At 40.4% G+C, this 15,000-nt stretch overlaps 1 long non-coding RNA gene across 1 annotated transcript in view; it reads left to right on the forward strand.

Moving 5' to 3' along the window:
* LOC137978722 (uncharacterized) overlaps positions 1-7,886 on the forward strand; it is an 8,976-nt gene extending 1,090 nt beyond the window's left edge. Inside the window, exons 2-4 of the long non-coding RNA XR_011118216.1 lie at positions 363-860; positions 5,360-5,444; positions 7,460-7,886. This is a non-coding gene — a long non-coding RNA (uncharacterized lncRNA). The remainder of the gene's footprint in view (positions 1-362; positions 861-5,359; positions 5,445-7,459) is intronic.
* Positions 7,887-15,000: the final 7,114 nt, after the last annotated feature.

A 15,000-nucleotide genomic window follows, 5' to 3' on the forward strand; every position in this document is an offset into this window, starting at 1 on the left:
AAACTGATAACAGTGCGTTTTGGGCGTCGAACAATGATGCAAATAATTTCTTTACCTTCTCAAGTGCACCCCAAGCAATTTAATACCCAGTTTCCAGTAAATGCTATTTCCAACTTCTACTTTTTTGTGCTAAAGATTCAAAATAAATGGGTACAATTTGTTCCAAGAATCCTGAACACCTCAAGACTTGAAGGTTTTAATAGAGTAGATCTGAAGATCTCTGCATCTCAAAGATCGAACCATGTTATTTTAATTTCAGGCTAGAATGGCGAGTGTCCTATAGAGTTGCAAACCATTTTAAATATTGAGGCAAGGATAGGTCCGAGGTTTGATAAAAGTCACTGTAAAACGTTTTGTTACAGATCCTAACTGTCAAAGTGATGTAGGCTACCTGAGGTGCCCCAGTGTGACGAATGTCATACCATCGTCAAGCAGGGTGGCAAATCCAAGTATTTCATCACCAGCCACCACCCCCATTACGGAAGAAGTCTCCACAACGGCATCGTTTCAGTCATCAATGAGTGCTTCAACATCTTTAAATGTCTGTGATTAGTCAGTTATTACGAAAACTATATCATCTGAAGTGACGAAATCTGCATATTGTCCAGAGATCTCAACAGGAAGTGAAAGTGAAACTGTCGAAACTTCTTCTGCCACAGTTTCCTATTCCAAACAATTCCAGTCAGCGGTAACGTCTACCGGCAAGAGTGAAGCCTGTGCCACAACACTTACGAAAACTGTCATTTCTTCAATCATGCCTGCAGATCTGTGCAAGCGATGTATCGCACCATCTTCATCAACAACGACGTCAGCATCACGTGTTAAATCCATTGAACTGAACAGAGATTCTAGTAGCAATGGTAGAAAATCTCTTTCTCTTTTTTTTATTTTTGTACATCAAGTGAAGTTAACAATTTGACAATCTGCTTTTGATGGGAGGCCACTAGTGAACAGGCCAAGGCCTAATATATAGATTTAGCCAAGCCTAAAAGCGGAGCTCGCGCTTGTAACCCCTGAAAGCGATATAGTGTATATGGAAATAATTATGCTTCTGCATAAAGCACAATATAAATCGTCATTGGTGTATACAGTTTACAGGGATCAAACACCTATGAGCGGACAGAGCTGACGCTGACGTCATAACCAAAATTTCTCGCGTGGATAGATTCCCCAAAAATCTTACCCATGGTGCTTCAGGGGCATGGAAAACTACCTACTCGTGCTGATAGGGTCTGTCACGAATGTGCACAGCGAACGAATGAGAGAAGCACGAGAAGATAAAATTCGTATCCCCAAGCTGCAATATAATGTTCTGTTTGTTATGTAGATACTAATGAAATGTCCAGATTAAAACCGACTTATTTAATTAATTTTCGAAGAGGAGGAAAAGTGTCATTAGCCGCAGGAACCCATGACTCCCATACTAAGCTCATGTCACGGAATTTTTTCAGAGGCTATGTAAACGGGTCACCTCGCAGCTCTTACAAGGTCTCACCTGATTGGAGACCACCCTTGAGGTTTAACAAAAGAACAAATAACAGAAACAATGGACCCTAGGCCTAAAACAAAAGGGCCATTGTTTCTGTCACCCTAGGCCTAAAACAAAAGGGCCATTGTTTCTGTTATTTGTTCTTTTGTTAAACCTCAAGGGTGGTCTCCAATCAGGTGAGACCTTGTAGGAGCTGCGAGGCTACCGATGTAAACGCGGAAAAACGTTTTCTGTTGGCGTCATAAAATATTTCTTAAAAATAATTCGATAAATGAAGGAAAATGCTGGTTGCTTTACTTCTTGATTGAAACAGAGCTGTTTATATATAACAAAGCGGATGAGGGGGCTTTGTTATATATAAATAGCTGTGTTAAATTTCAACGGTTACTTTTGAAAATGTATGTAGAGCACATACGAAACGTCAAGTCATAATCAAAATGAACAAGTTCAATACGTTTATCACTGCTGTTTGTGTCAGATTTTATTCATACCCGTTCCTATTTCCCCTCAGCCAATCAAAACGCGCGTCTGACAATGCATAACCAATCAAAATTCGTGTGATGTCACGCCCGCGTTTACATACTCTCATCTAAACACAGCTATTGGCCAATGAGAGTGCGCGTACTATCCCAATTATTTTATAATTCAGTAATGGGCCTTATTCGCGCGGCGGCCATATTGGCCATAGACAATGGATTTCGTACCCTGAGTCTCGAGTTGATATGTTTGGGAACGAGTTTCGACGGTGCAAAACAAGAGTTTTTCCTCGGGACTCAACTGACATGGCTGCCGTGTGATTAAGTCTCATACAATTTGTCGAAGTTGCGATGCATTTTCTTTGACCATGTAATGTCAGAAACATCATCAAATTCGACAAGATCAATGCTACTTTCACCACATCACTTTATTCATAAGATAAGTATTGCGATAGCATTTCGCGGCTGGTTTCTCTGTGTAAGTGGCAGGAACAAAAATCGGCCAATCTTATCTCATGTTCCGTCCAACCATATAACTCTTTTACGCCAAAAATCCAGTTTCTTTGGTATGGGATGAGTAGCTGTTCCCCTCTCAAGATACTTGTTCATAAATACTGTTGGGTGGGTAGTAGGTAGGTGGGGTAGTAGATAGGTAGGTGGGTAGTAGGTGGGTGGGTAGGGTATAAACGAGCCGACATAATGGAACCCTGATGAAAGTGTTTTTGTGGGGCAGTGAGAGGGGGAGATTGAACGTAGTCAGATTGGTGTAGTGGTCAAGGAGATGCATAAGGCCAAACTCGTTTATTTCTTGTCAAGTGAGATATACGGGCTTTTATGCTCGTGTTACAGATATACTTGCGTATTTGCGGGTAGACATGTATGCTTTTGCTAATGCCGGTACGCTAGAGAAAAGCTCCAGGCCATAAAGCGATGGTGGTGCAAGTCCGCAAACCAGCAAGCCCGTAATTCTGATAGATATCCTTTGTATTGTTTTGGGAGCTGAACGCATTGCTTATGTTGTTGTTTCATTGTTCTCAGAAAGGGGCAAAAAATTAATGATGCAAGATGAGACTACCGTAAAATCATACATGGTTTGAACCCAGGAGCCATGTAATTAAGTGAAGTACGATCGTCCGGGTGAGTGTAGTCCTGGGAAGGACATGAGGAACCTGACCGAAAGACATCTGCAGCATCTTGACTTAACTCTGAAAATGTCTTCCGCTCAGGCTGTCGAAACGTCAGTCGATCGATGCCTTCCCAAACAGTCCTTCTCAGTCCTTCAACAGTCTTTTTGTCAAAGACACCATTCAAAATCTTATAGTTAATCAGGAATTACCGGACACTGCCACTAATCTCATCATCAACAGCCCTAGAACTTCGTGCATTTACTTCTTGCCTAAAATTCACAAACCCAGCAACCCAGGTCGCCCTATCGTTTCTGCCTGTAGTTGCCCCACCGAACTCATTTCTAGCTACTTAGACAGGATTATGACGCCTATCGTCAAATCTTTGCCATCATACATTAAAGACAGTACACACGCACTACAAATTTTCCGCGATTTCAATTTCTCCGGCCAAGACAAACTTATTTTCACCATGGACATTACATCTCTATACACAGTCATTCCTAATAGCGAAGGTCTTCAAGCACTTAAACACTTTTTCGATCAACGCACTGTCAAAGAACCTAGCTCGGAAACGCTCCTCCGCCTTGCCGAACTAGTTTTAACGCTTAATTGTTTTTCATTCGCCGGCAACTATTACAAACAAATTAATGGTGTAGCGATGGGCACAAGAATGGGACCTAGCTATGCCAATCTTTTTGTAGGATATGTTGAACACCAATTTTTTAGTCAGTACAACGGCCCCAAACCTGAACTCTACGGCCGTTACATCGACGACTGCATCGGCGCTATTTCATCCAGCAGAGAAGAACTCGATCAATTTATAACCTCCGTCAACTCTTTTCATCCGGCTCTTAAATATACCTGGGAAATTTCGGAAACTTCATTGGCTTTTCTAGATATCAGCGTTTCTATTAGAGGCAACGTGCTATGTACTAGTGTGCACTACAAACCTACTGATTCACACAGTTATTTGTTGTATTCATCGTCACATCCATCACATGTCAAGAACTCCATCCCTTATTCTCAATTTCTTAGACTTCGACGTCTATGTAGTGATGACTCCGATTTTTCCGGCAAATCAGAGGAGATGTGCCAGTTCTTCGAAAAACGTGGCTATCCTGTCTCTGTGGTCAAAGCGGGCCATCATCGCGCCCAACAATTTGATCGACAGTCATCGCTACAAACGTCACAAAAAGATAAGAATGACAGAATTCCATTCACCCTCACTTTCCATCCTCATAATCACGCAGTCAAAAGCATCATTCTTAGTAATTTTAAATTACTCCAAAATGATCCCGAGACTGGTAGAATCTTTTCGCAACCTCCACTTATTTCATTCAAACGCGACAAAAACGTAGGCAACTTTTTAGTTAGAAGTGCGCTCAAAACTAACGAGCAACCCGGCACTTTCAAATGCGCGCTCTCACGATGCAAAACTTGTCTTTTCATTGTTAACACTAGCAAGATATCGGGACCTAAGCGATCTGTTAAGATCACCGATCGTTTCACATGTACCTCCACAAATGTCATTTATTGCATAACCTGCATGTTATGCAATAAATTATACATTGGTGAAACAGGTAGACGACTAGGTGACCGATTCCGCGAACACCTTCGCGATGTTGAGAAGAATGACAAGGATGCATCCAAGCCAGTCGCTCGCCATTTCAATCTGCCTAACCACTCCAAAAAACACATGGCTATCTGCGGCCTTTCCCTACATCTAGGTACGACGGAAAGCCGCAAGAATCTGGAACAAAAATTCATCTTTCAAATCGGCACCCTTAATCCTCATTGTATTAACGAACGCTTTTCATTTAACTAATATATTCCTATTTTTCACGTTGCCATGTTACCACCAATAGCGTAGCTCCTACTCTACTATAAAAACTACACGTAACCCATAATCCCTCGATTCGCTCTGACGAAGGGCTAACGCTCGAAACGTCAGCTTTTAGAATCTCTGTACGGTGGCCAATTTACATTATCAACTCCGTTGATAAAACCAAATTTTTGTATACTACTTCCCCACCGACGCAGCACCACAGTTTCTTTAGAAACTACCCCTTCATTCACTTCTCAAGACTACACTTACCCGGACGACGGTACTTCACTTAATTATGAGATAACAGCGGCCGCTACAATCATACCTCCCATAGCATCAAACTGATGATAGCAAAAAGTAATTAAATCATTCAAGCCAAATTCAAGGACAAGAAAAAGAACATCATATCCATTTTTTAACCTTTTATGATTTATGTATTCAGGGGCATGGAAAACTACTGCAGTGGTCGTCACAACATTGCTCGGCCTTACCATTCTTGTTGGCGCCATTAATTATGTCAAATATCGGTAAGTATAGGAAATCGTATGATCGCGAGTGTATTTCGTGATTTATGAGCACGACTGATGGTTTGAAATTTCTCAAAATTGCTGTAGGCGAGTGCACTTGTGATCTTTCAAAACCTCAAGAGTGACCATAAATCACGAACTGTATCAGCAACTTCATACGATTTTTTAATTTATTATATACTCAGCAAAATCACCTTATCGCTTTGTTTCCATATTCGTCGTTGATAAATCAGAAACGCAATATTTTGCTGAGTATATCATGAATAAGTGATGTTAAGACGTATAGTGTATAATTCGCTTGATGTCACTGCGGAAATATTAGAATCTAAGCCGTCGACGTCGACGATAGCATCACCCCAAAATATGACTTTGCACTGTGGTAAGTCTTTCGCGATTATTCCGCCTCGTTCACGTCATTCAAGGATGACGAAGAATCCTAAAAGTGAATTGGAAGGAGCGGTTTCAGAATAAAAACAAGAAGAATAAAAGGTTCACATTCACATAATCAACGGTTGTCGTCAGAACCTCAAATTTGGTGATTTGATATCGCTTTTATGCAGAGTACTCCAAAGATATGTCCAAAAATACGTGCCGAAATGCAGCACGGATTTTTTCTTCCGTTAATCAATTATCTTATTGTTTGTGGCGTTGTCGTCACCGAATCCGTCGTCATATCTTAAACTCCCTATTAAAAAGAAAAACATTTCTTTTGTTATGTAATTGTTTCTCCTTTTTTCAGTAAACATCTGTGGATTCTGGTTTGGTTACTGTACTGTACAATGCAGTGATTGCTTTTCTTTATTACAGTTATATAGAGGATATCACCTGGCCGAGCGCGGGCGCACGTGGATACGAATTTTACCTTCTCGTGCTGATAGTGTCTGTCACGAGTGTGCACAGCGAACGAATGAGAGATACCATAAGCACGATAAGATAAAATTCGTATCCCCAAGCTGCAATGCAATGTTCTGTTGGTTATGTAGATACTAATGAAATGTCTAGATTAAAACCGACTTATTTTATTAATTTTCGAAGTGGCGGAAAAGTGTTCATTAGCCGCAGGAGCCCATGACCCGGAGCGAACGACTCCCATACTAAGCTCATGTCACGGAATTTTTTCAGGCCGATCTATTTTTAGACCACCTTTTTGGCGAAAAGCAAAGGCAGTTCAAGTTCGGTGACGCTTTGACGTCAAGTAGGTTTCTTTTGATTTGTCATCGGGCTCTTGCGGGAGTCTCATTGCGGGAAATTCAAGCTAAAAGTAAATAGGTCTGTGAAAACGCTAAGACATGAATATAGGGCTGTTGATCGCTCCTGGTTATAGGCTCCTGTTAAAGTCTGATTTTCGACGCAAGCACAAGCACAAGCATAAGTGGCTTATGCTAGTGAAAACGAACTTCGACAAAAGCATAAAACTCAACCACGGCATCCGCCGTTTTGTTCAAATGCCCGGACGCGGGAAATCTGGAACGAGTGCCTTAATTATTCAGACGTAGCAAATTTCCGTGTTCCTATGCTGCGTTTTGTTTTCACACGATGCAAGCGAAAGAAACACAAGGAAAAGGAATAATCTTGATCCTTGTACTTGCGCTTGCGCTTGCCGTTTTCGCGGTGAAGTAAGCGCTCTTATGCTTGATCTCGTTCTTCCGTCGCTAGTGAAAACCAGGCTTAACCGTTGAAATACTCCTGTTTAATATGAAACTGTAGATATGAAAGTTATGAAAAACAAATCATGATAATGCCTCCGCCATTTTGTTTAGACGTAGCAAATTTCCTTGTGCTTGCGCTACGTCCCGTTTTCACACAAAGGAAGCGAACGCAAGCAGAAGGAAAGGGAAAAAAGGATCCTTTCGCTTATGCTTGCGTGAGTCCAGTTTTCACGGTTGAATAAGCGCTCTTATGCTTGCGTTTGTGCTTTAGTCGTTAGTGAAAACCTGGTTTAAGTCAAAGCGTTTAAGTCGGAGTTCTGTTACTAAAGTTGTTCCATCCCACGCCCATTTCTTGTTTCCTTTCAGAAAGAGCTTCCGATTTGGTTCTTGCCACGGAAGTACGCTACATGAAGTAGAATACAATGAAACAGAAATGAAATCACCGCACTAAAGATAAAGCTTATCGATGGACAGTTTTGCATGTCGCCTTCGAAGCAAATGGATTTCGTCAGCGATCTCTGATTGAAATGTATTTCTTTTAGGTGTCTAATTAGGTTGCTTGGTATTAGTTCCCATTGGGATGATTAGGCCTTTATATACCACTCCTTATGAATGTCACACCACTTGACGCCGACCAGTTTACTCGAGGCTGTTTTTTCCTTACTGTTTTTATTGTCGTTTTAAATAGCGTATGACTTTTCTTATATTCCTTGGCTTGTAACCTGTATCCAGTGTGTCCCCAGCTCAGTTTTTTGTAAATAAACTCGACCATTTCTGGGGGCTTCCTCCACTATTTGTTTGTTACTTGTCTCTTCTATGCATATAATAGAAATGTTTTCTATTCGGCTGAGCGAAGCGAAAGAGAATAGAACATCAGGTTTTCTTGACCCAAGCAGTCATCAATCCGTCAAGATTGGAGGACCAAATAAGTCGAGTTTCAGTCGTGATTGAAGGAGCATAAACGATTGCCTAGTATATACATACATTGATTGAGAAGAATGGACTTCTTAGACTAGGAACACATTTGCGTTTGTAAAAACATCAGTTCTTCGGCTATCTTCATCGGTTGCACTGCAGGCAGACAAAAAATACCTTCCAGCTCGTCGCTTTTTTCGAAAACGCTTTTCTCAGAACGCAGGCTACCTTCTACTTCGCCCTGTGGTTTCATATGCATTTAGCCATTGTCATTGAGGACTGTAATATATTTACTGAGTACGTCCTTTTCGCAACCGGAGTTTCCAGTTGTTCCGGATTCAAATCGCTTTGTAAAAAGCCGACGGGTTGCCTCGTGCCAGTTGGGTTCTTAATCACGTTTCTGTTAAGCTTGAATTGTTTCTTTCAGATTATTAAAAACGGGGAGCCTGTGAACTAGCGTGATAGCTATAAACAAAGCACTTTTTGTTATTGCAAACATAGAGAAACTGCGCGCTTTTGATGCAACAGGTAAAAAGTTTCTTAAATTACACTTCAAGGATGGTAAGGTAACAATCATGTGACTTTCTGAAGAAGGAAAACCAAAACTGATGCAGCCCTAGACTTCGACAGTTTTGTATAAAATAGACTTATTTTAACAAAAAGTGGATTATCTTACACTTCTCAGAGTGTGCGTTAGCCAAGCCAAAACTAGAAGTCAGATCAAGACAACGTACTAAGCAAACGTAAGATTGGAGTTCAATTGCGACTGCGCGACTTACGTTTTCCATGAAGAGCACGCGCTTACTCAGAACTTGCACTCCAATTTAAACTTCAGTTTAAACATGAAAGGTCGATCATATTTTGGCACTAAGAAGCCCATGACCAGTAACTGCCAGCCTTAAGTTACGTTATTTCAACAGTCTGGGCCCTGGCTTCGGGTCATTGGCCCCTGCTTTACGAAGGGTGACTAAGCTCTTATTCCTCTCTTACGAAACGTAAAAGCTATCTCTTTTGGTGTGCAGCCACAAAATCCAAAGTGGAGAGGGTCGGAGTGCTTTCCAATTAATAAAGAGAAGGTCTCTAAAAGACCCATTTTACGAACCTGTAAACAGCATTTATCATACACAGAATTCGATTCAACAGAATATACGAAGTTATTGCTATATAAAACGTACAAATTAAAATAAATGTATATGCAAGTAAAACACTCTGAAATAATGTTTTTAGTTCATAGACAATGCATTTATTTGAACCATGCCTTTTATTTGCAAAGTATAGCTGCTGAGAGCTTCACTGTTATTTTCTCACTGAGTGCTTTTAAGTAAACTTAGGGTGTCTTATGGTCGAGTTTGGCTGCTTAGTAGTCAAATATCATCAGTTTCAAGTGCTTTTACTCGTGGTTAAAATACTCTTTCAAATCTCAATACCCACAATGCAAGGCTCATAAAAATGATATTTCATCTACGCGTATGTTCAAATCTTGCATGTTATCTACACACTTCTAAGAATACAAGGTGCTCCAGGGGGAACAGAACAAGGAAAAACATGTTAAGAAAATAGATTTTTGAAACTGAGCAATACATGACATGCGAAATAACTTACACTCTTATATTCCAGAAAGACCACCAATTCCAATTACAGACCAATGTCTGTCCTTGGCTACAGGCTATTGAGAATGTGTTTGAGAAGTACCTTCATCATCAATTGCCACTTTATTTCGAGGAAATATTAAGTAAGTTCCTGTCGACTTACAGAAAACATTAGCGATGCTCAACAATTCTTCTCGATAAGCCAGAGGATTGGAAAAGAAAGAGAACTTGACAATGGCAATATGATCGGTGTAACATCTATGGATCTTTGTAAAGCGTTTTGATTTTCTTCTTCAGCCGGAATTTGCCAGAAAGTTACCTAAAACTAAGAAAGCAATGTGTACGAGTAGATACAATACATATATATATATATATATAATCCCCTGATGAGTGGGCGACCACGAAACAGGCTTGTAGGAATGAACTTGTAGTTTATGTGTTTTTTTCTTCCGTATATATATATATATATATATATATATATATATATATATATATATATATAGATAGATAGATTTTATTTATTTGCCATATATACAACATTTTTCAGTTCAAGATGAAATTGAAATGAAATTAAGAAAAAAATAAATGGCGAGAAACCTGAAGGAAACCACGAGGCTTATAATGAGTAAGGTTTCCACGCTTAAAATAAACTGGTCTATCTTATATAACTAGGGGTTGCTAATAGCAAGTTACATGCTGCGAGGGGATAAACGAAATACAACAGCAACGACAAGAAGCTTTATTTGAACAACCATACAACAAACAACCATTGAGCAAAAGTCAACTAAAATTACGAGGAAGGTTTTTAAGTTACATAGCTAACGATTTATCACATTGTAAATCAAAGGAAAATGAAACACTGACAGTAAAGGCAAACAGCCTCCCCGATGTTCAGGGTATTTTACTTTTTCTCTTGTTCTGGATTTTGGTCATTGTGTGAACACTAAGAACGAAATGTAAATGGTTATGTTGATATTGCTCTTTGGACGGTCAACAAGAACCAGGAACTAGAAAATTGGTAAGAGGTAACGACGATAATTTCGCATATCTGTGAAGAGATTTCTTTGTCCTATAAATTAGCATTTCTTGGAGAGAACAAAAATACAAGGAAATCACTAATTAATTTTAGAAGCTGCATAACATATTTAAAACTGTAGGTTATTATTAGGAGTTCTGAGCATCTAAAAGGTAAAGCCTTAGGGAATTGTTTTGAAGTCACTTCTAGGAGCTTTAACATCTCATCAAAATAGTAATACTTGTATTTGATTTGTCACATAATAAAGCTACAAATGCATAACTCTCTTGTATCTGTCATAAACTGTTTATATAAATTATTGTGTGATTCCTGAATAATAATTGCACACAACAGTGCTGAAAAAACTCAGAAAAGAGCATTGTCCTCCCCTGCAGATGTCACTATTTCGTTCGTGAGCATGACCTTGATGAATAGGTCCAGTGATTGATAGAATTCGACATTATAGATCAGTTCCAAAATAGCAATATAAAAACTTACCTGCTGGTCGACTAATGAACTCTCGAGAGCTTGATGAACAGATCGCAGGAACAAAGGAGACTTTTGTCTGATTGGCTGTTGAAAATTGTAGTATCCAGTTTCCAGACTGCGCGCTGTGATGTGAACAAAGATGGCTTTGGAAGCGGTGATTTTAACCTTCTTCGATCGTTCTATATAGCTTCTGCCAGTTGAAGGTAGCTATTTAAACTTCAAATGACGGGGAACGATTTTGCATGGGTGATTTTAGTTGGCGGGAATTTTCTTTCTTTACGCTTTTTGTAAGCAGTCCATTTAGTTTGCTCGGGGAAGCAACACCTCTGAAGTTGCTCCGAGTCAGGTTTTATACTTTTTAGCTTTATTTCTCAACGTAACTGAATGTATCGCGACAGATGCTCAAAGTGCGAAAAGACCCGAGGAAAGACCAGATTCCTTTGTTGGGAAGGAGTACTATCGGCAGAAAATATCGATTTATTTAACTTGTATGCAGCGCAGGAAGGAAGTCAGCCTAAGGCCCTGTTTACAAGCAGGTAGGGTAACCCTAGTGCTGGGGTTAGCCTAACAAGAGGGTTACCCTAGCACTCAGACATTTCTTCTTTTTTTCAACGACGTGTTTACAAGGCAGCTAGGGTTACCCTGGCGCTAGGGTAATCCTATGTAAGTGCTAGGGTTACCCTAGCTCTAGGGTAACCCTAGCTGCCTTGGGGACAACTCGCCTACCCGGGACAACTTTTTAGCGGTTTCCGTTATGTTTGCAATGCTGGCGGTTACCAAGCACGCAAAGTTGTCCCGGGTGGTAGGGTAGCCCTACCTGTGAAATTTTGCTTGTAAACCCGGGCTATGTTTGACCCTCCCGCTAGGGTAACCCTAGCAGTAGGGTTACCCTACCTGCTTGTAAGGTAAAGTAGTGTTAATTCCTCGAAGGCTTGATAAATACAGTTGCGATAGCAATGAGCCTACTACGTACAAGTCCTATTAACTAGTAAAAGCGGCATGAATGCCCCAACGTTTGTTCACTAAGGCTTTCATTCTCGCATCTTTCAACGCTTTCCGGCTTCCGGAATGTGTTTTTGAAGTTTGTCAACAGGAAGGAGCCGTGACTGTGACTGGACGACACGACTGAGTCAATGTCATGTATGGACCCACGGGAACAAAGAAATACTTCGGTCTGCCACCCCGGTAAGGCTCAGTTCGTTATCAACTGTCGAAGCCGTGGCCACTGTGGTATGGAAGAGAACCTTTCGAAAGCTCGTTTTCCTGAGGTAGCTCGCAGGTGGTGGGTTGAGATGAAAGTTCAATCGTTGTCGATTGATTGTGGTGTGGAATTGTGACCGTGGGAAAATTTTATCTGATTCGAATTGGTGGTACCTGAAAATTTAGTTTCCAGCCTTGAGATTTTATTATACCGTTGCCAACCACGAAATTGAGAAATGGTCAAATTGCGTTGGATCTGGAAAATAACCACACAGGAGGGAAGTTACCCAAGTTGGTAATAAGGTTAGGCTTTTAATTAATTGAGAATTTTTTTTTATAATTATCTTCTTAGGCTTTTTTATTGGGATTCCCATACAAATCCTAATATTTTTGCCGCGGGCCATACTCACACTGAGCTTGGGGCGCCCATGGTTCCACGTTGCCAGACAGCTACAGATTTCTTTGCTAAAACTTCACCTAAAAGATTCACAACCAGGGAAAAGTAGTCCCTTACGTTTTTTGGCACTTAAAAGGGTCGCCTAGCAGTTTCGGAAGAGCAAATGGTTCGATTGGAAGTTCTTAGAGGGTAGCGTTCAGCTAGAAATTTCTGAAATGAAGAGATCATACCCTAAAGTTATCGAACACGTCAATTTTCAGCTAAGATATCCGAACAGATCAAATTCTTCAAGGTGATAAAAACATCTCTTTAGATAGTCTTTATACATTGCAAGCAGCCTAGAAAAGTCTCTCAATAGCTTTTGACTTAAGTTGCTCGTTGGGTGCCCTTGAACTAACTCGACCATGCTTGATATACCGAAGGAACTGAAGTCAAACGTCAAAGTCGCTTATCTGAATGTCCGCTCCTTGAAATCAAGAGTGCATTTCTGCCTTGCCAAAGATACGATTCTACAAAACAAGTTTGATATGTTTACGATATCTGAAAGGTGGGCAGATTTAACCGTGAGTGACACGAGTCTTGAGATCTCTGGTTATCAATTTTTCTGACAAGATCGCGGATCACCCAAAAAGGGAGGTGGTTTATGCATCTATGCTAAGTTAAACCTCAAAGTGGATGACCTGCCACTGGCTTGAGGTATGGTTTTCAACAGCTTTGGCTGAGAGTACAGTGTAGAAGTCGTAAGTCATTTTTGGTTTGTAACACTTATTGACCTCTAGATACACCAACTAGCTGCGGCTTCGAAACTCTTGCTAAGAGCTTTGTTGATGCATTACTCATGGACTTGGATATTATTATACTTGGAGACCTAAATTGCAACCTGCTAGCCTCTAACCCTGAGACTAAATCATTGCGGGACTTTATCTCAAGGTATCTAAACCAGATAGTCGATAAACCTACAAGGATCACGGGAACCACTATAGCCCTCATTGATGTCATCATGACTACAAATAAGAGCATTGTGAGTCTCAGCGATGTCCTCGCCTGTTATATAAGTGACCATCATCTTATTTACTTCGTCTTAACACTAAAAACGCATAGACTTAAGCCCTCCTCTATTACCATCAGGAATTACTCTAACTATAATTCGGGGCGCTTCCGTCAATCGCAAGTATTATGAACTATTCCTTTCATACTGGAACGTTTGCAAGGGCATGGAAAATTGCCGAGGTAACTCCTATTCTAAAGTCGGGTAATTATGAAGATCCGGGCAACAATCGACCAATTTCGCTGTTGCCTATTCTCTCAAAGGTATCTGAACGATTCACCTATGGACAATTTGTCGACTATCTAACAGCAAACAATATATTCGCTAAAACTCGAAGTGGTAACCGTAAGCTTCATTCAACTGAGACTCAGTGCCGGCCCCTCTCTTTGTTACAGACGACCTGTTCTAGGCAATTGATGATAAAAAGATCTCAGCTCTAGTGTTACTCGACATGTCAAAGGCCTTTGACAGCGTTAGACATGATATTTTACTGCAGAAACTACAAGCACCAGGTGTTTCCTTTTGAAACCTCTACTGCTTCCATAGGTACCTTGTTACCCGCAGACAAAGAGTACGCATCCATGATGCTATCACTGACGCACTTCCCCTGAGATATTGAGTCCCTCAGGGATCAATATTAGGTCCAGTCCTGTTTACTATTTATGTAAGTGATTTGTTGTCTGTCCCTATTCACTGCAAATCGGCATGTTACGTTGATGATTCTAAACTGTATTTGTCCTTTCCTCGTCTGACATGTCCAGTGCAATTGACAATCTCAAAGGCGGACATGGAGCGTGTCTCCAGATGGTGTTGTCAAAACTCTTGAAAAATTAAGGCCAAAGTTCTAACGATTGGTGTGCCTCAACTCCTCAATAAGCTGCCCACAGTGTCATTATTCTGTTCGGATGCTTGGAACAGAAATTACACCCTCTACTGCTGCTAAAGGCCGTGGCATTTATATTGACCGGTATCAGTCCCTAACTTATAGTGATCATATCACTAAAACAGTCACTACTTGCCTAAAAACTAGTACAAATTAATAGAATAAAACACTTGCTAGATAGGAAATCAATACTTCTCCTTATGAGCTCTTTCGTTTTCAGTAAGTTATATTTTTATCAACTGTCTGGTCAAATACTCGTAAACATATAATATCAAGAAACTTCAGTTAGTGCAGAATTTCACGCCCGTATTGTTCGATCACATCTCACAAAGTATCAAATCGCTAAATTGGCTGCCTGTTAATGACAGGCT

Source organism: Montipora foliosa, chromosome 1 (genome assembly GCF_036669935.1).
Source record: "Montipora foliosa isolate CH-2021 chromosome 1, ASM3666993v2, whole genome shotgun sequence".
NCBI lineage: Eukaryota > Metazoa > Cnidaria > Anthozoa > Scleractinia > Acroporidae > Montipora > Montipora foliosa.